This window comes from Toxorhynchites rutilus, chromosome 3 (assembly GCF_029784135.1).
Source record: "Toxorhynchites rutilus septentrionalis strain SRP chromosome 3, ASM2978413v1, whole genome shotgun sequence".
Taxonomy (NCBI): domain Eukaryota; kingdom Metazoa; phylum Arthropoda; class Insecta; order Diptera; family Culicidae; genus Toxorhynchites; species Toxorhynchites rutilus.
Window position 1 is genome coordinate 210,484,646 of NC_073746.1, and position 25,780 is coordinate 210,510,425.

General features: G+C 36.2%; 1 protein-coding gene across 3 annotated transcripts in view; it reads right to left on the reverse strand.

Moving 5' to 3' along the window:
• Positions 1-20,012, reverse strand: part of LOC129775413 (protein TANC2) — a 249,928-nt gene extending 229,916 nt beyond the window's left edge. For 2 of the 3 annotated variants that reach the window (XM_055780147.1, XM_055780144.1), the window contains exon 1: positions 19,676-20,012. The gene's annotated coding sequence lies outside the window, so the exon portion shown is untranslated. The remainder of the gene's footprint in view (positions 1-19,675) is intronic. The other variant, XM_055780145.1, reaches the window with a different exon arrangement.
• Between the last annotated feature and the right edge of the window lie 5,768 nt (positions 20,013-25,780).

Sequence of the window (25,780 nt, forward strand, 5' to 3'; positions counted from 1 at the left end):
AATCGCATGATGCGTATATACAATCAGCACTGCGAAATAATTGACCCAACAATGAATAAAAAAACAATTAAAAAGGAACATGTACCGCAAAAATAATATTTAACCTAAGAAAACATTGTAACATAAGTGTGTAGTCTACATTTGTTTGACGAAATGAATAAATTCGGATTCTATAACGGCTCGAACAGAAACTGTTTGATGTACAGTGATGCCGAAAATAATAAATACAATCTTTATGTGCGCACTTATTCTTCAATAATATTATTATTCAATGCATGCATGAACTTTTTTTTCAGTACCGTTCAGAACCATATTTCGGACGCTGAAGGCATATGATGCAGAAAACAGGTCTAAACTTTATGCACAGATATTATTCGGTTGATATTTTTAATAAATTAGTTCAATATCCTTTTCAGCTTTCTACTTTGATACCTATTTGATTGAAAACATAAAAAATCATCGAATAAAATAAATAATAGCAAACTTAAATTGGAAAGTTTTTGCAGTTGAGTTATTAACTAAATAAAAAGTTGATGAAGAGAAATCGATCAAGTCACTTACACCCCTTGCATTCTGAGCCCCTCATTTCATAGTCAACTGCGAAACACTTACCAAGCAATCACAGTAAACTGTTAACGATGATGAGAACTGGTGAAACAGGGGAGAAATTTAAATATTTATGAACGGGTAAATTCTACTAAAATTCTACTAATATCTAGAAATTCTTAATGCACTGATGATATAACTATCAAATTAATATCACAATTGCTTCCTAAGAATAATCCCTTGGTATCTCTATCATTTCACATGAGAACTACATTTAAATTATAATATAATCGGCAGAAATCTTACAACACTACTCATTATCGTTTGTGTTTGAAGTTTCCTTAGCATGAACACGCAGAATTTACCCGTTCATAAATATTCAAATTTCTCCCGTGTTTCATCAGTTCTCATCATTGATACATTTGCTTTCATTTGCTTGATTAATTCTCGAGTTATGCAGAAATTTGTTTTTCATTTGTATGGCAGCTCCCTCTCAGAGAGAGGGGAGGAGTGTCTATTCACCATGGAAACGTTTTGGTCCCCTAAAACATTCGCATGACAAATTTAGCTCCATTTGCTTGAATAGTTTTCGAATGATGCAGAAATGTGTCTTTCGAGTGTATGGCAGCTGCCCCTTAGAGAGGGGGTGGAGTGTCTAACTACCGTAAAAACATTTATTGCACCCTAAAACCATCACATGCCAAATTTGGTTTCATTTTCTTGATTAATTCTCGAGTTTTACAGAAATTTGTGTTTCATTTGTATGCTGCCCCAACTAAGAGAGGGAGGAGGAGTATCTAATCACCATAGAATCATTTATTGCACACTAAAACCTTTACATGCAAAATTTGGTTCCATTTGCTTGATTAATTCTCGAGTAATGCAAAATATTGAGTTGAGTTGTATGGCAGCACCCCCCTGAGAAAGAGGGGAGGAGTGTCTATTCACCATGGAAACGTTTCGTGTCCCCTAAAACATTCGCATGACAGATTTGGCTCCATTTGCTTGATTAGTTTTCGAATTATGCAATAATTTGTCTTTCATTTGTATGGCAGCTCCACCTTTGAGAGGGGAGTGGAGTATCTAACTACCGTAAAAACATTTTTTGAACCCTAAAACCTCCACATGCCAAATTTGGTTTCATTTTCTTGATTAATTCTCGAGTTATGCAGAAATTTGTGTTTCATTTGTATGGATGCCCCACCTAAAAGAGGGAGGAGGAGTATCTAACCACCATAGAATCATTTATGGCACACTAAAACCTCCATATGCCAAATTTCGTTTCATTTGCTTAATTTATTATCGATTTGTGTTTCATTTGTATGGCAGACCACCCCCTCCCCCCCCTAGAGAGGGAGAAGGGGTCTCAAACTATCACGAAAACCTTCCCCGGCCCCAAAAACCCCTACATACAAATTTTCATGTTGATCTGTTCAGTAGTTTCCGAGTCCATAGCAATCAGACAGACAGACAGACATACAGCCAGAAATCCATTTTTATATATACACCCATACCTCGCTATACGGCCGCTCTTTATACGGCATTTCGCTATAATGGTCCTCTTCAATTAAGGCACGTTTTCGATTTACGGCCTAAAATGATTCGCTATAACGGCAAAAAACTTTTTTTCGATGTCGATGAATATTGTATTTTCGAATTTATTTTTGATGCCAAATGTCTTATAATTGCATGAAACGTCGAGATCTACTGTAATCTCCAAAATTTTTATTGTCAAAAATCGACACTGAGACTTTTGAGTCTTTTTTCGGAATAGGAGGCAAAACGTATGGTTTAGGGTGCCAATGAAAATGATCATCTTGATTTTTCATATGGAACTTCGAGCGAAATGTTGATTTACACGATAAACATTGTTTTGGGTATTTTATCGTGTAAATTAATGTATGAACTTGTTATGTGTGTATTTTTGATTTAAACGAAATAAAAAGACTAAATGCATTTTGATTGATAAACCATGTTACATATTTTATAAATATGGAACCGATCCAAATGAATTTATATGAATTTGTATCAGAACAATTGATTTCTTATACGGCTTTTCGCTTTGCGGCCAAGTTTCGTGGAACGTAACTAGGCCGTAGAGCGAGGTGTACAGAATTTCCCTCCGAACTTATCCCATCTCTTAAGTATACGTACTCCTCGAATTTTCTTAGTTGAATCTGATGACTTTCAGTAACTTAGTCTCGAATTCGATACAAGCCGAATACACACTGTTGGAACAATCAACGGTTCCGGAGTAAATGGTTATCCACATTCTGAATTATCATCAAATGGTATTCGTGGAGGTTCAGCTAGCTGACGGAATTGTAAGGAATCATGAACGACCAACTTAACTCCCCAAAATTGTCCTTGGATTGTGGTGAACGATACGGAGAACGCTAGGAAACTAAAAAGGATAACAATATTGCCATTCACAAGAAAAATTCATGTGACGCGTTGCTGATTTTGTTAATGTATGCTTAACTTTGAATTTAAAACTAGGGTTGTTAAAATTAAAATGTTCATCATTGCAATTAAATTAGGTATTCGGCAAAGCTGTTAGTTTTCAATTTGATGCATTTTTTTTAAATTCATGTGTAATACGGAGAGATCTGAAACAATTCATGAATTAGGTAAAAAATATTTTTCTAGTAGGAAAGCAAAACAAAAAAAAGTTTCTTCGTTGAGATCATGGGATTTTTTCTCCGATTGAACTATTTTTAAACATTATTTTTTAATGAAACTTAGATTGATTCTCAACAGAAAATATGCAAAATTGCGCAGATCAAATTATTACGTACCGCATTGGCAAGCGAGAAACATATTTTGACTCACAATTCGCGACTTTTAAAGAAGAAGCAATTCTTCATTTCCCAGTGAAAAAAAAATCATACAAATTAGAAGATGTCCTATCTAATCTAATGATATCAATTTCAGGACATGAAGAGCTGTGAAGTTTCCTACATTTGTTGGATTCCAGTTGAGTGTACTAATAATAATAATGATAATAAACTTTAAGAATGTACTGCAAAAGTGTCATTCCTTATTCTTTTCAGCTAAATTAAACTAACAATAGAAAACAGACGAACGATCAACAAGTATTTCTGTAGGATCGGCTTTATTAATTTTGATTTTCATGTCATTTATGAACACCGATATAAAAAAAAAACCAGAGAATGTCGAATTTTCATGTTTTTTTTTATTTTAAATAACCTCCAAAGTATTCTAACATTCTATTTTGAATGAAACAAACACAACGATATATAGACGACGCAGATCTGATCAGCCGTTCTCCTGTGATGATGAATTAAACATACCTCGGTAAAACTTATTTTATATATAAGATGAAGACATCTCAAATCGAACGATTCTTTCCTCGAGTTTTGCGCTTACCAACACATTTAGCAATCCGTTTTTATTTATATAGTTATTAGCTGACCCGGCAAACTTCGTTTCGCCCAAAATTTATTTTTCGTTATCACATTCACGTTTTCTGACTAAACGCGCACTTTCATGGGTCCAATCGCTGAACTGTTCATTGATTGATTTTCTAATCTACCCTTTGAAATTACCTTTTACTATAAAATTCGTAGTAGTTCTATCAAAACTCGTCATTATAATATCAGATTATTTTCAGACAAAATTCCCGTTCAAGATTTTTCAACCACTTGCAAATAACATGTTTCTCCGTTACATGGAATAAATGTTTGATAGATATGATAGAATAAATACAGCCCTTAATCGGACAATTCCTTTCTCGAGTTTTGCTCTTATCAACACATTCGGTGATCCATTTTTATTTATATAGATAGAAGAAGATATAGGAGTACATTATATCACAATCAAATCCATTTAGACTTTCGAACAAAAATCAATTTCGTTAGCGCAAACATCACATGGACTTACAACGCTTGTCACTATGTAATTGTTGAACATATGTGAATTGAATTTTCCAAATTTTCCCATTTTCCTTCAGAGTTATCAGAAAATTTTCAATTGTCATGTTTAGTTGGAATATGTTTGGCTGAAATATGTGTATTATTTTTACGGAACCCCCTCTCCATTTCAGAAAAGGGAGGGATATCATACAATCAAAGAAACATTTCTCGTATTCAAAAACCTTCACATGCCAAATTTCGTTTTATTTACTTGATTAATTCTCGAGTAATGGAGGAATTTGTGTTTCATTTGTATGGCAGCTCCCCCTTAGAAAGAAGGATGGTGTGCCTAACCACCATGAAAAAATATGTATTGCACCCTAAAACCTACACATGCCACATTTGGTTTCATTTGTTTGATTAATTCTCGAGTAATGCAGAAATCTGTGTTTCATTTGTATGACAGACCCACACGACCCCCCACCCCCCCTTAGAGAGGGGGATGGGAGTCTAGCTACCATAGAAACATTTATTGCACCCTAAAACCTCAATATGCCTAATTTAGTTTCATTTTCTTGATTAATTCTCGAGTAATGCAGAAATTTGTGTTTCATTTGTATGGCAGCACTCCCTTAGAGAGGGGGGTGGAGAGTCTAACTACCATAGAAACATTTATTGCACCTTAAAACCTCAATATGCCTAATTTGGTTTCATTTGCTTGTTTAATTCTCGAGTTATGTAGAAATTTGTGTTTAATTTGTATGGCAGCCCGCCCTTAGAGAAGGGGGAGGGGTTTAAAACTATCATGAAAACTTTCCCCGGCCCCAAAAACTCCTACATACCAATGTTCATGTTGATCGGTCCAGTAGTTTCCAAGTCCATAAGAATCAGACAGACAGACAGACAGAAATCCATTTTTATATATATAGATAACATACAGGAGTGCGTTTCTTCACCTGAAAATCCATTTCCACTTATAAAAAAATATCAATTCGTGAGGTAAAGTGGTCACCTGCTTATGTTTGAAGAATGTCATGACTTTTGAGTCACCCTGTACATCAACCCTCAATGATTTCATGAGAATTTCGGCTCAAATTATGATGCAACCGTGAGTACTTTGAAAGGCCACTGGAATAGCGTTCGTGTCATACAGAAACAAGTTGCTTGTGTATTGTTCTTGCGAGAGGAACGAATCATCAATTAATTATCGTTCATTGAAAAACCTTTTCAGAAAGATCAAACCATTCTACTGAATAGTTATTTCCAAAATTTCGAAGGATTCTAAAATAATGTCCGAAGTTATAAACAAGCAAATAGAATAAACCGAAAACCATCATATTTCCTGCATATGGGTATAAGCCAGAGGAAGAAAGCGAGAGGACAAACCCAGTGCACATTGGCATACTAAATGATAACAAATAACGCGTTCACGTGGAGGCAACAATCATAGAGAGAACCTATAGAACCATCAAATATAGAAAAATAAAACATTTTAAACAAACTATTTTTTAAAGATACACTTCATGATCGTTTCAATTGACCATTCACTATCAGGAACGCGTGCGCGAATGCTCTCCAGACATGTTACACAATACATCTCAAGACTGGTAGGCCAAAAAAACGTGTCTCCGTGAATACAACCGAACCGAGAAGTCGGGACTTTGACACGCAAAGGAATGAAACTCGTTCTAAAAATATCACCCCTTGGGCAAAAATGTAGACTAGCAAGTATGCATACTTACTTTCTCCATGGTTGTGATATGGATTGCTTGTTTCAATTAGTTCGTAACATAAACTATGATTTCGCAAATACTCATTAGTAGAATATATGCGCCATTTTCGTTTGAAGAAGTTTAAGTATATAAAAATTGACATACCGGAAGAGTCAATCATCTGCTTTTTGTATTTACACACAATTCCCCTTTCGAGAAGCTATTGAGACATCATCCGTTAATGAGGTGGAGAAGTAGTTTTCATCCCATCCAACTTTTTTTCATTCTCTTTAGATCTCATTGACTTGACGGAAACTTAAAATGGATGTATTTTGGCAAAGTCTCATAAGCAGATGATTGCGCTTGAAATCGCATTTCTACGTTTTTCACAGCGGGGTTGTTTTTGTTCATAGGTCAAACATTTTCAGCCGAAAATTACAAAAACAGTCACTGAATGAAATTCAGCGCAGTGTTTAAAAATATGTTCGGTCTCATCTGTGAACGATGAAAATAGCCAACCAGGCAATTTCCTACTTTTCGTTTTTGAGGCAAACGTCGCTTTCGGTAGAACGCGTCGCGTCTAACATCTAACATTAGCAACTGCATCCGATGTGTTCAATTATCTCTGTGTGTGCACGCGAACGACTAGATCTTGTTAGACAACGGACATTCATCTCGCGCGAAAGCGTCATCTTGGCATTGACTTTAAACCAAAACACGTCTGCGCACGTTATGGGCGTTGTGATCTGCGGGGAATGCACAAACTGCCGCCAACGTTCATAAACAAAACGATAGATCCGTGTATGAATTAGATCCTGTGAATTCTACGAGTGGACGCGTAACGCGAATAAATCGATGTAAAAAATGTATTAAAGCTGGAGAAAACTACTTTGAATACTGTAATCAACAATAACTCAACTTGTTTAACAGTAATTTTTTTCTTAACAGTTCTCTGTTTTATCGAGAGATAACGTAGAGGAACTGGTACAGTACGAGACTTTTCGTAAAATTGCATGTATAATCAGCTTACGCGTACATTACGAAAATCTGATCTGTTCAAATTGTGTACACTTGATGGAAAAACATTGCCATCGGCTTGGTTTTTGCCGTTTTATTTAAGCTATGTTACCAACGCCAGTTTGTTGTGGAAACAGCGAATTTTAATTACTGTTTCCACAACCGATTGTTTCCAATTATTTATCCAAAATGCTGCCGTTGAGCGGAACATGAGAAAGCATCAGGGAGAAAAGTTCTACACATTTTCCGACATTGTAACATGCGTTAAACAGGCTAACATAGTTGAGAACCCGATTGTAACAATTAGAGACAGCACCATTTTTTTCCAATCCAAAATGCAATTGAAAACATTGAAAAAACATAAGATAATGCCGTCCAAAATCATCCGATGTAAAGCAGATACAGTTTATGCGAGGATGTTGTTTTGTTGTTTGATGCGTTTCGACGGAGGAATTAGAAAGTGCAGCTTTTCACCAAATCCGACATTTACCCTTCAATCAACACTCAGCTTCAATCCATCCGAAAGAAAAATGAGAATGTGGGAAAGTAAACAGCGTCAAGAAGCTTTATCGCTTAATACATGAGGATAAAAGACATCATTGCCATCAAAAGACATCAATTCTGGTAATCAACAATTAAATTGATGAGTTGAAACCAATTAGTTACAATTTTTATGTGCAATATGTGATCGATCAAGGATATCAATTTGCTGTCCCTGCTAATCCATTCTATGCTATCAGATCAGATAAAAAATCACTTCGCATCACAATCAAATTACGTCACACCATAGGAAAAATGTGCCACTCCGTTTTTAGGCTTTTACGGGGTCATTTTTTCACATTTCTGTAAAACGCAGTGGTTTGAAAGCCTTTGGAATGATTTATCGATCTATAACAAACAGGCTATTCTGTGAACCGAAGAGTAATCAGGAGTACCCCCGCTTACTCTTCGGTTCACAGAATTATCCTACAGATTTCTCATCCGTTGCAAGATCATGAATCCATTGGTAATTGATAACTTCGAAGATCTACTCCAACTGACTCCTCAGTCAAGTTTTATGGCTTTATACCATGAGTACCTTACACACGACGTGCATCCTTCACCAGGCATCTCCAACCAAGTTTGCTTCCCATACTTCTGCAATTCCTCTGTCATTTTTGATCTGTCCATGCGACAAAAAATCCATGGAATCCCAGATCACCTACGCTCCGATTCTATTCCGCCGATATTTTCGGCAGAATATGGGAAAGTTAGATCTGATAAAATGTTCTTTACTGACGGTTCATTCATAAACGGGTCCACTGGCTTCGGCATCTTCAATGAAAATTCCAGTGCCTCTTTCAAACTCAAAGATCCTTGTTCCGTGTATGTCGCTGAACTGGGTGCGATATATTACGCATTAGGGATCATTGAAACATTGCCCATCGACCACTATTTTATTTTTTCAGACAGTCTCAGCTCAATAGAGGCAATCCGCTCAATGAAAGTTGATAAACGCTCATCTTATTTCCTAACAAGAATAAGACAACTATTGAGTGTTTTGGTCGAAAAATTATTCACGATTACCTTAGCATGGGTTCCCTCTCATTGCTCGATTCCGGGGAATGAGAAAGCGGACTCGCTAGCTAAGGTGGGCGCTTTAGAAGGCACACTTTTTGAAAGGCAAATTACTTATAATGAATTTTTCCCCATTCCTCGTCAGTACACGCTCGTAAGTTGGCAGCGCATGTGGAGTGGAGATGAGTTCGGTCGTTGGTTACACACGATTATCCCTAAGGTCTCGACGAGTGCATGGTTCAAGGGATTGAATGTAGGTCGTGATTTCATTCGTGTGATATCTCGGCTTATGTCCAATCACTACAACCTAAACGCGCATCTCTATCGTATTGGGCTCGCAGCAAACAATCTTTGTGATTGTTGCGATGGCTACCACGACATCGAGCATGTTGTCTGGTCGTGTATCCGATTCCATGCTGCTCGCTCTCAGCTCTCCAGAGCACTGAGAGCACAAGGCAGACAATCGGATATCCCCGTCCGGGATATCTTAGGTAGCCGCGATCTTGATCTTCTGCTTCATCTATACCTGTTCTTCAGAAACGCCAATGTCAACGTTTAATGATGTTTCCTTCGTTGTGTCCCTGTTTCATATCCATCCTATCCGATCTATAAACTTTTACTTAGTTGCGGCAATACATACACACACTCTTTACAGATACACGGGCCAAAGGTTGTGCAGTCCACTGATGATTCAACAAGAGCCAAAGGTTGTACCGCTCATGACAACTCTACACGAGCTGATGATTGCGCCGGCTAGCGACCATTCTATCCTGGATTCCTCGAGTCGAGAAAGACGCACCACGCTAGATATGGGGTACAGACTAGGGGGGCGTTGCTGATTAATGGTCAGCTGCATCCCAATAGGAAGTATCCCGTGTCGGGCACACGTACAGAGCATCGAAGACTGCGACATACCAATTATGAGAACACTTGTAATACTAACCTCGAGTCAACCGCGAGTAATCGGTTACATATTACTAACATAGTCTAAGCAAACATTGTCAAAATATTGAACTCCCGGCCCCGTTAGGCTGACGCCATATGAGCCTTAATAAAATATATATTTTGGAAAAAAAAAATATAACAAAAAAAGGAAAATGTCAATTTTGGCGCTTGCGTCACTTTGCGAGATTACGGCAGAGCTGGTCTGGGATAGTGTCACCTCCAAACGCAATGTTCTAAATGTCCCTCCACCTTTTTCCGTAATCATCTTATAAGGTGTTTATGCTATCACCAATAAAACCAGATGCTTGACCATAACTTATAATAAAGCAAAAAAAAATAACTAGGAATAATTTAAACAATGTTTTCTTCAGGCATATTTTTTCATTTAACAAATGAAACGGCCAATTGAAAATGCTGAAAACATCCGACATATGGTTTCAAAAATCAATAATAACTAAATTCTTGAAGAAAACTTCGCCTTTGAAGACGCAAGTTTTAATGAAGTATTATTATTTTAATCTTAAAGGCAAATTTTAAATGGCGTGATTTGATGAGTGATGGAGTGGATGGAATGGAGTGATCAATGAGAAATTATGAATTTCTAAAATTTCTAAAATATTATGCCCTATTATGTAATTCTAGTTCAACAGAATTTAGATTGTTAGCTCTATTTCGCTGTATCTGTATTTATCGGGTGAAAGCAGTCGACATAATTTTTCGAGCTGTTTGCTTTGCTTGTTGCATTCCAGATGTTTTGCTTTAACCCTCCTATACTCGCGCATACGGTCTGACAGACCGAGAAGCAATGAGGTGGTTGAATTAAATGACTATTATGAATGAAGTCAAAGAAAAAAAAATTCTGGAGATTTTTCATTCAATTATATCTTTTCCTTTGAATTAATACTAATAACGCCTAAAAAATACACAATAGCAATATTACAGAGATGCGCACAGTCTGTGAGTACAAGAGTTCCGATTTTTCGCGCGAGTACAGGAAGGTTAAAAAACCTTTCAATAACGTTTCAAGATATACAATTAGCTGACGCTCGAGGAAGAACTCGGTTGGAGAGCTTCAATTAGGTTGATAGAAATATTCATGTTTATTATGATTTTTGGGATAAAATTAAGAGTAACACCTTAACAACCACAAACTTTGAAGTTTTTCACTTCTAAATTGTTACTTAAATTCACTAATTTAGAAATTTCATAACGGTATCCTGTAAAAAAATTTCTCATATTCCAAATGGAAGCAGCAGAATTGTCCTACGTAACGTAATTTTTGAATTATAGCAAATTAAAAGCAAACAGTGCCCGAGACAGAGAAAAAGTTCAATAGCTCTGTCATTGTTAGAATTCGAACATATGCTTAGAAGGATTTTTATCATCAAATATGATCTACTATCACCTCCTGAAATAATTAAGATTTTTTATATTATACTAGCTGACTCGACAAACTTCGTCTCGCCCAAAATTTATTTTTCGTTATCACATCCACATTTTCTTACCAAGCGCATGTTCATGGGTCCAATCGCAGAACTGTTTATTGATTGATCTTCTGATCGACCCTTTAGAATTATCTTTTACTATGACATTCCTAGTACTTCTACCAAAACTCGTCATTATAATATCAGATTATTTTCAGACGCAATTCTAGTGCAAGATTTTTCATCCACTTGCAAATAACATGTTTCTCCGTTACATGGGATAAATGTTTGATACAGAAAATACGATAGAATAAAGACAGCCCTAAATCGGACCATTCCTTTCTCGAGTTTTGCTCTTATCAACACATTCGGCTATCTATTTTATTATAGAAGACGATATAGGAGTGCAATTTATCACATGAAAATTCATTTCCACTTTCGAATAAAGATTAATTTTGTTAGCGCAAACATCGAATGGACAAACAACGCTTGTAATTGTAGAACATATGCGAATTGAGTTTTCTCGAATTTTCCCATTTTCCTTCAGAGTTTTCCGTAAATTTTCAATTTTCATGATTGGTTGGAATATGTTTGGTTGAAAAATGTGCATTATTTTTATGGGAGGGGTGTCATTCCATCATAGAAACATTTCTTGTACCCAAAAACCCTTACATCCCAAATTCGGCTCCATTTGAATGATTAGTTCTCGAGTTATACAGATATTTGTGTTTCATTTGTATGGCCCTTAGAGAGGGGGAGGGGTCTCGAACTATCATAAGAACCTTACCCGACCCCAAAAACCCCTACATACAAATTTTCATGTCGATCGGTTCAGTAGTTTCCGAGTCCATAAAAATCAGACAGACAGACAGAAATCCATTTTTATAGATATAGATACAGGATTCGATTATATACACTGTATATTATACAGTGAAAAGAAATCGAGTCCGCGCTGTATTTGCAAAGCGAAAAATCATTCGAATTCTTTTAAATACGGAATGCAAATAAATCGTGGCAACCCTGCAAGTCACTGTCTGCACCCAGGAAATGCGATCAAATTGATCAAATATGTGTTTTACTCAAATAATAACAACGAACATTGGAGTACACCATTTTCCCAAACTCAATTTTCTTCCGATTGCGGTTTACAACACATCGGTAGCTCCTACTCAAATGCATCAAGGAAGCAGCCTCAACTAAATGTTCGTTCGGTTATTGACCCTGGCTGAGTCTAATCTAAGTCAGTGACTCGTATGTAATAACAACCCACTACTAGCACAAACAAAACAAAGTCACCGTTACGAGAGTGGTGCGAGGGTGCGTAATGAGCGTACATAATCCTGCCAGGAGGGGTTCCGGAATCTTCGCGCCCTCTCCTTGCGTTCCTTTCAACGAAGACGAGAACATCTCCTCCAGCGGACACGTGTTGTCTCTACTCATCTTCAGTCAAGATTTTCCACCCCTCTCGCTCCTGCCATCATAGCTACCATATTCGAAACATGGGTGCGTCTAAAGGTGTTACAGAATTTTCAGATGTTGTTCGTGTGTGCGTTTGTGAATGAAAACAAAGATGTTCGAAGCTGTTTGCTGCGAACAAATGCTGTTTATCCCGAGGTGGAAGATACCAACAGATTTTAGCGCCGCACGTGGTTTTTCATATTGTGATCATTCATCGATCAATTTGTGTTCGTAACGCTAAAATAATTTGGTTCAGAATTTACTTTCACCTCTAACATATTTATCGTTACGTGTCATTTTTTATAACATTGATGTATTAAAAATAGTCTCCAAAATTGTGATGTTGATATTCAAATTTTGATTAAAAATACTATTCGATTCAAATAAAGACAAACATATGATCAATGTATTCCAATGTGCAAGGTCTTCTTCAATTGTAGATCAAAAACTGTATGTTTGGTAGTCTACTAAGAATAAACGACCTCATGAGCATCCATATTCCGAAACCCGATCGGATTTCAATATTTACAATCCCATCGAGATCGACTTTTGCATTCTGCAATTGACACATACCATAAAGTCATGCACCAAAGATTCAAATTTCAAATCTAGTTTTAGGAGAAAAATGAAAAATAAAAACCTTATTTGGATAAGCACTAGTTACAACATAAATTCCTTGAAACGAATTTGATTTTCATGCACCAGCCTTTGAGAGGGACGAGTTTAAAAAACTACATTATATGTAATATGTGTACTTTTTGGTTCATCAGATGAACTTAAAACATTTTTATATTTAGGTTTCAAAAAACGATGAACGTAAATAAACCAAAAAAAATGGTTCAGAACTTTCCACAGAGTATGCAATGTTTCAAGACACAGGAGTATGAAATGTTTCAAGCAGTTGTTGTCACGTCATGAAAAGTATGGTATTTTGTATAGTTAGATTGACTTGGTGTCAGTCAAATACTTTTGTGACGTGACAACACGTTGATTCGGACTGTTGAACATTGATATGATTAACTGAATTAATTACAGATCCTGATAATAGTATTGGATGACAAAAAATATGGAAAACCCATACGATTTGGGTATTCGGTGAAAGGGTCTTACCAGCGGAAATCTAATATCGTATTCCGTTGCTATTTTGAAATAGAAGGTGATGACTTCCGGTTTGTTAAAAGCGACTCTAAAAGACCGGAAATGGTTTGAAATCCCACAATACGATCGGAAATTATAGTGTTAGCATATATCCATGGGTGCGCGAAGAACAATGAAAAATAAAGCTTTATAGTAAACAGATAATATTTGAGCGAGTGGGAGATAATGTTAGAGTGGGAAGAACTTAGCCTTAGAGCGACGCGAGTGGAGGTAGACAAAGAAAGTTCACATACAAAGCACAGGCAAACGTCATCGGTCAAAGTCAACGTCATCTTCAACACGCAAACATAAACTTCCTTACACAGGTAGTCGCACATGCACACATATATGCATACATAGAGTTAATCGAAAGTTTCTGATAGCGAATTCAAATGCGTTCCACCGTTAGTGAACGCCGTCCGGTGAGCTAGGCTTGTGTGAGCCATTGGTGGCAAGCGCCAGAATGAACATGTTAAGTAATCACGATCTAAAAAATGAGGGTCAGCTTAGGACCACCTTTTTGAAGGTCGGTACAAGACCACCCCGACTTTTTCAAAATAACGCCATGCCGTTTACTACTGGTAACAGGTGGATTCAATTTATATAGCTTATTTTTATGAACATACCAGAAACAATTGAAAATGCCTTGTTTTGTAATGTATCGCAATCTAAACGTACATTGAACTCATTTTCCAGAAAGGTCAAACATATTTTTTCTCTGTTTTTGAAGCAATGAAAACAAAATGGGGCTAAAACGCTAGAATGAAGAGAACAATAAAACACAGTGAAATTCATAATTAAGGTGAAGATGGAAGCTAGCCACAAATGGCTGCAACAATGGCGCTCATTTATTTCATCTCCTTCCCTTACCCCTCGCCCACAAAATCAATAATTTCGCGAAACAGTGTGAAGAAAATGATCATTTGCATACACTTTCCACCAAGTAATATTAACCAAAATCTAATCGATAATTCACCAAATATTAAATTTTCATCTGCCGTCGCAATATATAGTGGAAAATGTCGTATAACTCGAGCTAGTGCTCTGAAAATTAACTTTTCATTTTTCTCATTTAATAGGTCTATAATGTAAGTTTTAGCAACTTGAACATTGGTGAGGAAAATTGTATTGCAGAGCTCGGAACACTGCCACAGCTGCCTATGCTTTTAAAAATATTAATTAATTAATTCAATATATTTGCTTTGTGAGTAAAGAGATTGAATAAATGCCATGTAAGGTCAATTCATGTATTGTAAATTAAATGACAGTCCTTTTACGTTTGGTATGATACCTAGGACAAAATATGTGAACGGAAGAATTATCAAACGATTATTTTATTTTACATTTCCCTCTGAAGTTTGTATCTCTTAAGTGTACGTACTTCTCGAACCGCGAATTTGCTTGATTTGATAAACTTCAGGTACTCAGTGCCAGAAATTCAGTGAGCAGAAGATATGAAGGCATATCCTTCAATGCAATCTTGAATAACCGAGCCAAAGCGTTGTGTTTGTACCCGTTTTTATAATCCGTGTTAGGAAAACACTTTTCGGAGTGCCAAAAAAAACATGCGGGTGCAGAAGTACCCCCGGCTTGCATGGATCAACAACTTCAACTTATACCGTGTTCAGGAAACATATACTAGCCTGGCCAAAGTCATCTGAGTACAAAGGTACTCGCAGTTTGCATTTATTTGCAAAACTGATTTCCCCAAACACCTTGGTTTTCAAGTCTGTGTTAGGCAAACACATTTCAGTCGTAACAAAAATACCCCGACCTGCATGAATTTGCCAATGCCCCCAGACCCCTTGGTTCTGAAGTCTGTGTTAGGGAAACACATTTCAGTCGGAACAAAAATGCCCTCGACCTGCATGAATTTGCAATGCCAATTTCCCTACGCTCCATGGATTTGAAGTCTGTGTTAGGGAAACACAGTTCAGTCGGAACAAAAATGCCCTCGACCTGCATGAATTTGCAATACCAAAATCCCCACGCTCCATGGATTTCAAGTCTGTGTTGGGGAAACACATTTTAGTCTGAACAAAAGTACCCCCGAATTGCATGAATTTTCAATTTCAATTTCCTCAAGGTTGCTTGGTTATGATGGCTGTGTTGGGGAAGCCGTAAATCGGGTCAATCAAAACGAGGTAGTGGCATTTAGATAACGCTTAACATTTTACAGTTATTCGATTGTTTATCTAATGATAAATAACATTTTATTAATTGCGATAAATGCGTAGAAATATTCCCTATCAATTGATGCAAATATCTTTCCGATACAGTAAGAAATGTTCGAATTATAAGCATTCGGAATCTTTCATTCTTTCCTGCATGTTCTTCGTTTAGGTTTTCATTTTACTCCCCATATACACCAGTTAGACGTTGTCCCACGTCAAAATACGTCTTCGTTTGCTACGTGTCGGTGTTATTCGTAATCCTATGTCTCTCATCGCTGCCCGTATCACGTAACGCATTCTATACGTAACGCAACGTCCCCTGTTGGAATGAGATATTCAAAACACGGGGACTTCCAGGAATTATTATCACTATTGGATCCGGTAAACTGAAGAATTCGGAAAGGGTTGCAACAACCCCTTTTCCAGAATGAAGTGATACCTCAGACCCCCATAGCCAATCATACATCAATCATATGAAATAATTAACAATTGAAAAACTTTGCTGTTGATTAACCCTTTAGAAGGCCGTGGAAATTAGGCAAGGAATCGACTCAAACTTCAGAGAACATAAACCTTTGATAAAAAATAAACTATTGAAACAATTGGAAAAAAGAGTGGCAATATAGTTGCCACTGCTCGTTAACCCCAAAAACACTGTTTGTCGCTGCTCACAGCTCACTTTATTGCTCCTTTGTTTATGCAAAAACAAAATTAAAATATCTAGTACAGCGAAATAACATGTTTTTTTATATAGACTTTTTCATCATTTTTATAATTTTAATTTTTCATCAAATACCGTAAGCCGGGAGCAAACTGATCACAATTTCCAGAAAAATGTAAATGTAATTTCTGATTTTTTTTTTTGAACTAAATTAATAGATGAGTTAGATGAGTTCATTATTATTCAAGCTGCAATGAAGCTTCAAAAAGTGTTCTCACAATATGCACAAAGAAAACTGTAATGTAGTAAGCTTGCTTTCGCATGAATTTTGACTTAGGATTACTTCTTTAATTTCTGTGCCGGTGTGTAAGTTAAAAGCTTCAAAAACAGGAGGTTACGTCGGAGGTGCAAGGTTTTGAGCGTTAATAACTGTTTGCCGGCTGAACGAAGTGATATGATAATAACTTCATTCGAAAGATATTTTTTTTTCAGAACTTGGAACCTAAGTGCAAGCTTGTTATAGAGTAAAATATTAGGATCATGTTTGGATTTGAATTTGATCATTACTGTCTTCTGTTAAATCGAGTATATGTGTCAATAATAGCACAAGTCAAAACGTGCCTAAAGGAAGGATCGAATTTGCATCTGCGAAGCCTTGGCAACACGGAATGAAATCGACCCATTTCTTAAACGAATAGTGACTGAGGATAAAAAATAGATCCCATACGACCATATTGTGCAGTACGATCGTGGTCAAAGCATGGTGAAGTCGCTCAAACGGTGGCTTAACCAGGACTAACTAGTGATTGGCCAGAAACTTGAATTGGCCATCAGAAGAGGTGTTATGTTCCAAGGCAAAGCCACACATGTCTATAGTGACTCGCCAGAAACTCCGGGAGTTTAGTTGGAAAGTAATAATATATCCAGTCCGAACCTGGCACCTAGTGATTTTCATCTTTTTCTCGCATTGAAAAACTTATAGTGATTGATTATCACAATCATCTCTTGATCACAATTTCTTGGCACTCTTCCTGAGTGCTAAGAAATAATAAGTTTTGCAATACGAGAAAAAATGTGGTTATCACTTGTTGCCATGTTTGTTACCTTTACCTTCAAAATGGCAACAAAATATACAAAAAAAACGGTGCATATCGCAATCGGACAATCCTATATATCACAAATAAAGTTTTGAATTTTACGCAATAATAATGGATTACTTTAACCCCAACCTATTCTATTAAAATATTAGTCATTCTTTTAACAAATTGATTCATGTAATACAACTTAGACAGTATCTTGAAAGTTTCAAATGAGAACTTGTGTTGATTAATAGGGGTCGATTTTAGGCCTCGTCGACTCACAAAATCAGTTTTCGCTTCTGTCGACTCCTGGGAAACCGAGATCGACCCCAAAGAGTCGATATCGACTACTTTGAGAAACCCTGGTGTAGACTGTTTTTCGCACAGAACGTGTTGTTACGTCACAAAATGCATGATGATTTTTGCAAAGTTCTCGCGTTTTTTTTAACTTAATATACAGGAGTCCTCATTCATCTTTTTTGACAAATCATTGAAACAAAGTCCATCTGAATGTTTCGAAACGGAGCCGAAAATATAACATAAATGTTCAACAGTTGGACACCGCAAAAAGTCAGGTGTTCTCACGTCACAAAAGTATTGAATTGGCTAAATTCGCTTGTTGCTGTAAAATATTCTCCATCTGAAGATCCTTGTATGAAATTTTATAATTTTACTTTGACTTCGTTTACTTTTTGGAAATCGTGTGATTTATATAATACATGAAAACGAGAAAAGAAAACCTGTTTTTAGTGAGGCAAAACGTTGTCACGTCACGCTGGAATTCGTTCGAGAACCAACTTCAATTTTCTCCCAATTTTACTCTATCAGTTCGGCAGGTCCGAAGGCGGTTTTAAATTATTTGAACTTGAAAGAAAACTATTACCTTATGTTACTTAAATACTTAGAACACGTCGTTCTGACCTTTACCCAACTATTTTCGTTGAATTTTGTAGTATTTCTCCTAAATTTTATCATTGCAATAATAAATTATAATCAGACACAATTTTGGTACAAAACTCGTTCGGATGAGGATGAGGATGAGGGTGTATATTTCGATTATTTTTTAACGAATCTTGATTCTCCGACCAGAATAAAACTCATAATGCAAAAGGTATCGAACCCGTATTGACACTATTCAATTGGTAAACAGTTTTTTTTGTTAAATCGTTTATTTTTACAGGCTCAGTTACATAAGTTTAAAGGAGACAAACTCCTAATTGGTAAACAGTATCGATAGTTTTTCTGAATGGCTATGTCTCGGCTGTTCCATAGCCGATCTAAAATCCAAGAGCTGCATTGAACTCGTAGCTATAACAACATTGATTGAAAATACAACGTTCAAAATACCCCCAAAAAATCTCCAGTTTTCCATTCCAAAATTAGAAACTAATAGAACTACTTCCATCGAATATTTTCCGAAAAGTTATTAAAATTTGAATCTTGATTGATTTGCTAAAAGTTTCATCAATTTTAACAATCTCCTCTAATGCAATGAGCCAATTCATTGTCATGTCATGCTAGAATGAGTCATGATTAAGTTATGACATTAAAAAAAGCAAATAACTTCGGATCACTAGAGAAAAACCGTTAGTTTTCGATTATACATATTTTTATGCATCCGATATCATATCAAGCAGTGATCATAATAAAACTCAAATACAAAATTAAATTGAAATTCAAAATGAACACAAATAAATCCAATATACATAGACATCTGATCATTATAGTAGTTTAACCCGAAGAATGGTCTATATTCCACCAAGAGTGAAAACGATTATATTGTATGATTATGTTCTCCAAAATGTATTCCGAGCAGATTTTTTCGCAGTCGCTATGGCCTGCGAGATGCGCTAGAGAAAATGCATCGCATTACTTTAGACGAGAAAAGATCGCATCTGTCTTGGACATTTTCGGCGAATAGCTCCATTAGGACAAAAAAATTATACACAAATGCACGATCATGTACTTCCGTTTGTCTGGGATTTCGTTAGAACTTTGTTCGATTTTAATTTACTCTACATGGTTTGCTTGCGTTTTTCGCTTTTAGCTAAATAAAGGTTAACCGTCATATATAAAAGTGTATCACTCACATTTGACGATCAGGCTTCCAGTGAAATCGTTTCAATTCGTGAGATTCATTCGCATAATTCACTCCATTTATTTCTTCAAAATCCCGCACCGCACTTTAATTTTTTTCATTTGCACACACTTTTTTTCTAAGTACACTCCACTAGTTCATTCATTCCCCACACTTTTGTGTAAGATTAATTCTAAGCACACAATAAATAAATCAATAAATAAAATAACTTAACGGATCTAAATTTCCTGCTGCGGAAAAAATCATTTTCCCAACAAATGAGTACACACTACATGATGTTATAAATAAAAGGGGGCGCATCGCCACGCGCGGAGCACCGATGTTACATCTACGAAATGAAAGTGAAAACTAATTCTCGAAGAAAAGCAGAAAATACACGGCTGAGCTGCGTACGCTTCGTTCTAGCAGTAGCATCTTCAAAATCGGGAAAAAAAAGGAAAACGGATGATGCCTCTGTGTTCAATGCGTTTTCACCGGTCTGTACGTGCGTGCTTGTTGTGTGTATGAGAAGAGACTGTTTGTGTTTGTATGCATTTAGACAAAGTAAAACGGAAAAAAGGAAATTCGAAAGCTGTTGAAATCAACGGAGAACACGATCTTTTAGCCCTCGGGAAAGGGGAACCGAGAAAAGATCAGTGCTCATGTGCTCATATTTCTGAAGTGAAAAGAAAGGTTTCTGAGAGTCTCAGTTTTGTTTACCATTTAACAAAAGCTGTTTTAACTTATTTGAGAATTCAGGATTTATCCATTTAAATGCCTAGTGCTAGATTGCAATTCTCATTCATTTCTAGAACCCATCGTAACAGAGTAATAACATCAAACCGAACTGGAAAATCGGAAGATAGTTCACCGAAATTCACCAGAGTGATTTTGTATTCTCACGAAGAATACATTCTAACGAATTTAACACAGAATTGAGTTCTGACACAGGAGAATTTCACATTGAGGTACTGTTTCCCAGGATATTTTTTTTTTTATTGAAAGCAGGTGTTTTTTCACATAACCAGTCCAAAAATCGGAGAGGTGTTTTTGTTTCGTTTATGAGGTATGATTTTTCAAAGTTAACCAAAATCAATTTTCTCCCTTTAAACCAAAAATAACTTTTTTCGAAAATTCGAACTGTTTGACAGATTCAGATTACCGACATATCAAATAGAAGCCAATGAGCCAGTCTTCTTTGAAAAAATATTGCACCAGTAAAAAAAAGGATTTTGGTTTCATAACTAGTGAATGTCGCTACATTTATTTTTTTATTTTTTATCGAAAGCTCAGGTTTTTTATATGACGTATCTAGAAATCAGAGAGGCGCTTTTTTCGTTTCTGAGTTATGATTTTCCTTTCATCCTATCTGTTTATTTTATTAGGCTCATTCAGATTCAATTCAGATGTAACAGAGCCGAATTAATTAGTGTACATTTTTATCCTAAGATAACTCTTGCTGTATATTACACAGTAGCTGTTTAGACGTAACAGTATTCCTATTCTATCGATACAAAATCGCCTTTTTCGGCGTATGAATATTCCTACTGTTCGAATGTACACAGTTGGACTGTTCACAGCGGGACTGTTGATATGAGGCTTCCATTGTTGTGTTATTAATAATGCCGATTACCGACACAGCAGATCGTAATGTGAGCGGTAGGGAACTGAGATTACGGTCACATGATGATTGTTGCGTGGATGTAGTAGGTAGAATAACACACAAAGATGGTCAGTTGACGAGCCCTGAGTTATGATACAATCAATAATTACGAATACAAAATCCGATTATTTTTTCCAGTTTCTAACTCATTGGTTTTAATATGATATGTCGATCATCTTAATCGATCTCACAGTTCAAAAGCTATGAATTTTTGAAAAAGTCATTTTTGGAAAAAAAGGAGGGAAAATTACTTTTAAATTTGGTTAAAAATCTTCGGTTAACTTTGGAAAATTATAACTAAAAAAAACGCGTCTCTAATTTTTAGATATGTTATGTAAGATTTCAAGAATAAAATATAATAGCATTCAAGGTCCCGAAACCTTGTAAACAAATTCAACCAATAATAACGAAAACAAAAACCTTTTATTTTCAAATGTGGAATATTATTCATGTTTTCATTAAAAAATATAAAACTAATTTTTAAAACAAAATTTTATTAAAACAAATATTTTAAAAATTTACATTCATTTTTCTCAAAAAAAATTTTTTTTTCAAAATTCTGAATAAAAAAAATATGAATAGCCCATACAAGTTTCAACAAGTCACCCATACATCGGAATATGAGCACTTTTAAAAGGAAAGAGTTTTTGCAACAACTAGTTTTTAATTCGTAACATTTTTATGTGTAAACTAGCTGACCCAACAAATTTCGTCCCGCCCAAAATTTATTTTTTGTTATCAATATCTTCAAACATTCACGTTTTCTTACTAAGCGCTCGTTCATGGGTCCAATCGCAGAACTATTCATTGATTGATATTCTAATCGACCGTTTAAAATTACCTTTTACTATAAAATTCTTAGTACTTCTACCAAAACTCGTCATTATAATATCAGATTATTTTCAGACACAATTCTCGTTTAAGATTTTTCAACCACTTGCATGTTTTTCCGTTACATGAAGAAACAGAAATGTTTGATACAGAAATTATGATAGAATAAAGACAGCCCTAAATCGGACAATTCCTTCCTCGAGTTTTGCTCTTATCAACACATTAGGCGATTCATTTTTATGTACATACAAAAAAATTAGAGGAACAGAGTGCGAAGTCGGAAATTTTAAGTGATTTTTGACATGCTGTATCTTCGTGAAAAATCAACGCATATCGATGGGAGGCGCATCATCTTGAAGCTACAACTTTCGGGTATTAGAATATTTTATGTACACATTTTTATCTTGGTGTGTGTAGGTGTAGTAGGCAATAATATCGGGAAGAAATGAAAAATCAAATTTTCTTTGTTTTTTCAAGAATATTCTGGACTAACACAATTTTTTGCTAACCAACTCAACAGCAAATCCATATAACCTAATCAATCAGCTTTTTTTTGGTTCCAAGAACGTTCCTGTAGGACCTTCCCACACTGGGATATTTCAGTTGAAAAATTACTGCTTCGTCTTTGATGATGGATAATTCAATAAACAACCATCGAAAAAGAAAACAAGTGCAACGACAACACTGAACGCTCAAATCCCAACGCCCAACGCTCAACGCTCAATGCTCAACACTCACCGTTCAATGGTCAACACGCGAACACAAACGCCCACACACTACATGTCCATAAGACCATAAGCAATCGAAATTACCTAGTTCTGTAAGTTTTCGATATCTACAAGAATATGCAGAGCTGAATGGGTACGAGAGATGTTTTGTGGAGAAAATCCTTCGGAAACACGAGAAGAAGAAATGGAGAAAAAACAACACCACATTAGAGCCTGAGAAGGAACAACACAAAAGAATCAGTCTACCGTACTATCCCAAAATAATCAACGCAGTCCAGTCTACACTCCGGAAACACGGATTTCATGTGGTGTACAAAAGTGAGAGCACCCTGAAAGACCTTTTGTGCAACCTGAAAGATAGAATTCCACCGGATGAAAAATCAGAGATCTATCAGATTCCCTGTAAAGACTGTACTAGTGTATACATCGGTCAAACTCGTCGGAAATTTAAAATCCGCCTACGGGAACATAAGAATGCGGTGGATAATGAACGAGCCAACGAATCAAGTGTGGCAGCACACGCTTTAACTCAAAAATGTACTTAAGGTGAAGGTGGAAGCTAGCCACAAATGGCTGCCACAATGGCGCTCATTTCTTTCATCTCCCTCCCTCACCTCTCGCCCGAAAATCAAAAATTTTGCGAAACAGTGTGAAGAAAATGATCGTTTTCGCACACTTCCCATCAAGTAATATCAACCAAACTCTAATCGATTACTCACAAGATATTAAATTTTCATCTGCTTTCGCACCGTATAGTGAAGAACGTCAGAAAACTCGAGCAAGTGCTCTGAAAGTTAAATTTTCGTTTTTCAATCTTCTGCAATGGTTTTGTTTGTATTGGTGGAAGCATCGTTATTTTTTCGACACTGATGCCAAACAACATCATCGAAACAGCTATAAAAACCACTCAATAAAATGTTATTCCGGAGTCATAGCGTCCCATGTCATGAAAATCAATAGAATAAAATTGTGTTGATATCAATACAATTATTATTTTTACGTTTAATGGGTCTATAATGTAAGTTTTAGCAACTTTAACATTGGGTAAGAAAATTGTATTGCAGAGCTCGGAACACTGCCACGGCTGCCTATGCTTTCAAAAACAGTAAACGGAAAAGTATTAAATTCAATCTAAATGCCTCGGCCAACGAAGAGAAGGGTTAAGGCTTTCCAACGTGAATATGTGAAAACAATACGATCAACGAAGGAAAATATTAAGGAATTATCAACATCGAGTTACTATGCGGAAGAACTTGTTAATACCAAAAGAGCCCCAATTCGCATGTGTTATAAATTTGCTCATGTTACGCTCGCGTATAATCAGAATCATATACAAATGCACCTTCTATATATATTTATATTTGCAATTGTTCATCGGAACATATCGTTCATACATTTTACTTTAGTATTGAATTGTTATTTGTTTTTTTTTCAAATGTATTCAAAGACTCGTGTCAATGAAGCGCCACACAGTCTGATAAGTAAATTGATCTTTTTACGTGTGCTTTGCTCTTCTCTCACAAACACTATTACCCCATTTTTACACGAGGGTTTACCTATACTACTACAATGGCTAGCTTCCACCTTCACCTTAAAGCCTCACAGTTGAATGCATGGGAATCAATGTACACCCAGGTTTTTTTACGCGGTTTTCTTTTGCGCGGTTTTTTTACGAGGTTTTATTCCGCGGATTTTCCAATTAACGCGGTTTTTTTTACGCGGATTTTCCAATTAACGCGGTTTTTTTACGCGGTACCCGCGGTTAAGCAATCGAGAAAGCTAAATTTTTTAACGGCTAAATTTTTTAAGCGGTTTTTTTAACGCGGATTTTCCGATTAACGCGGCTTTTTTACGCGGATTTTCCAATTAACGCGGTTTTTCTTACGCGGTTTTTTTTACGAGGTACGTATCCCCCGCGTAAAAAAAAACCTGGGTGTACATCTCAACCAGCGATTCCCCACTTATGAATGAAGAAGATGCACCAATATCATCTCAACTCTTCCATCTCACGAAGCTGATAACTCAGCAAAATATATCTTCAACAAGTACTGATAACCGTATGAATATGTGTTAGTGCTCCATCGTAACCAGTCGGACACCGTCCAGTAGATGGGCAACATCGAGCCCGAAACCGGTCGACGAAGAAGGTAATGTTAACCCTTTTAATGTTTGTAAGGATTATAAGTGTTGTGTCCTAGTTCCGTGTCGCGTCTCGTGAGTGAATAGTGTTAAATGCCCTTACGTTAGCACCACCAAAATTAAGTACAAGAATATTATTTACATTTAACTAATTTTCTGTACAAGTCAAAAAAAAACGAAACGTTTATATGGTGAATATACCATACAACTGCCATACTGCAATACAAATGAAGCATACATTTCTGCATAATTCAAGAGCTAATCAAGCAAACGGAACCAAATTTGGCATTTGGAGATTTTAGGGGGCAAGAAGCATTTCTGAGGTGGTTTAACACTCCTCCCACCTTTGTAAGGAGGAGGGGTCTGCCATAGGAATGGAACACAAAATTTTGCATAACTCGAGAACGAATCAAGCAATTGGAACCCAATTTGGCATATGGAGGTTCTAGGGAGCAATAAATGTTTTTATGGTGGTTTGACACTCCTTTCCCCTCTCTAAAGAAGGGGGGGAGGGTGCTGAACAACTCGAGAACTACTCAATCAAATGGAATCAAACTTAGCATATAGAGATTTTAGGGATCGATAAATGTTTCTATGGTAGTTCGACATATTGACAAGCGTTGTTAGCCCATTTGATGTTTTCGGTAACGAAATTGATCTTCGTCCGAAAGTGGAAATGGATTTTAATGTGATAAAACGCACTCCTATATCGTCTTCTATCTATATAAATAAAAATGGATAGCCGAATGTGTTGGTA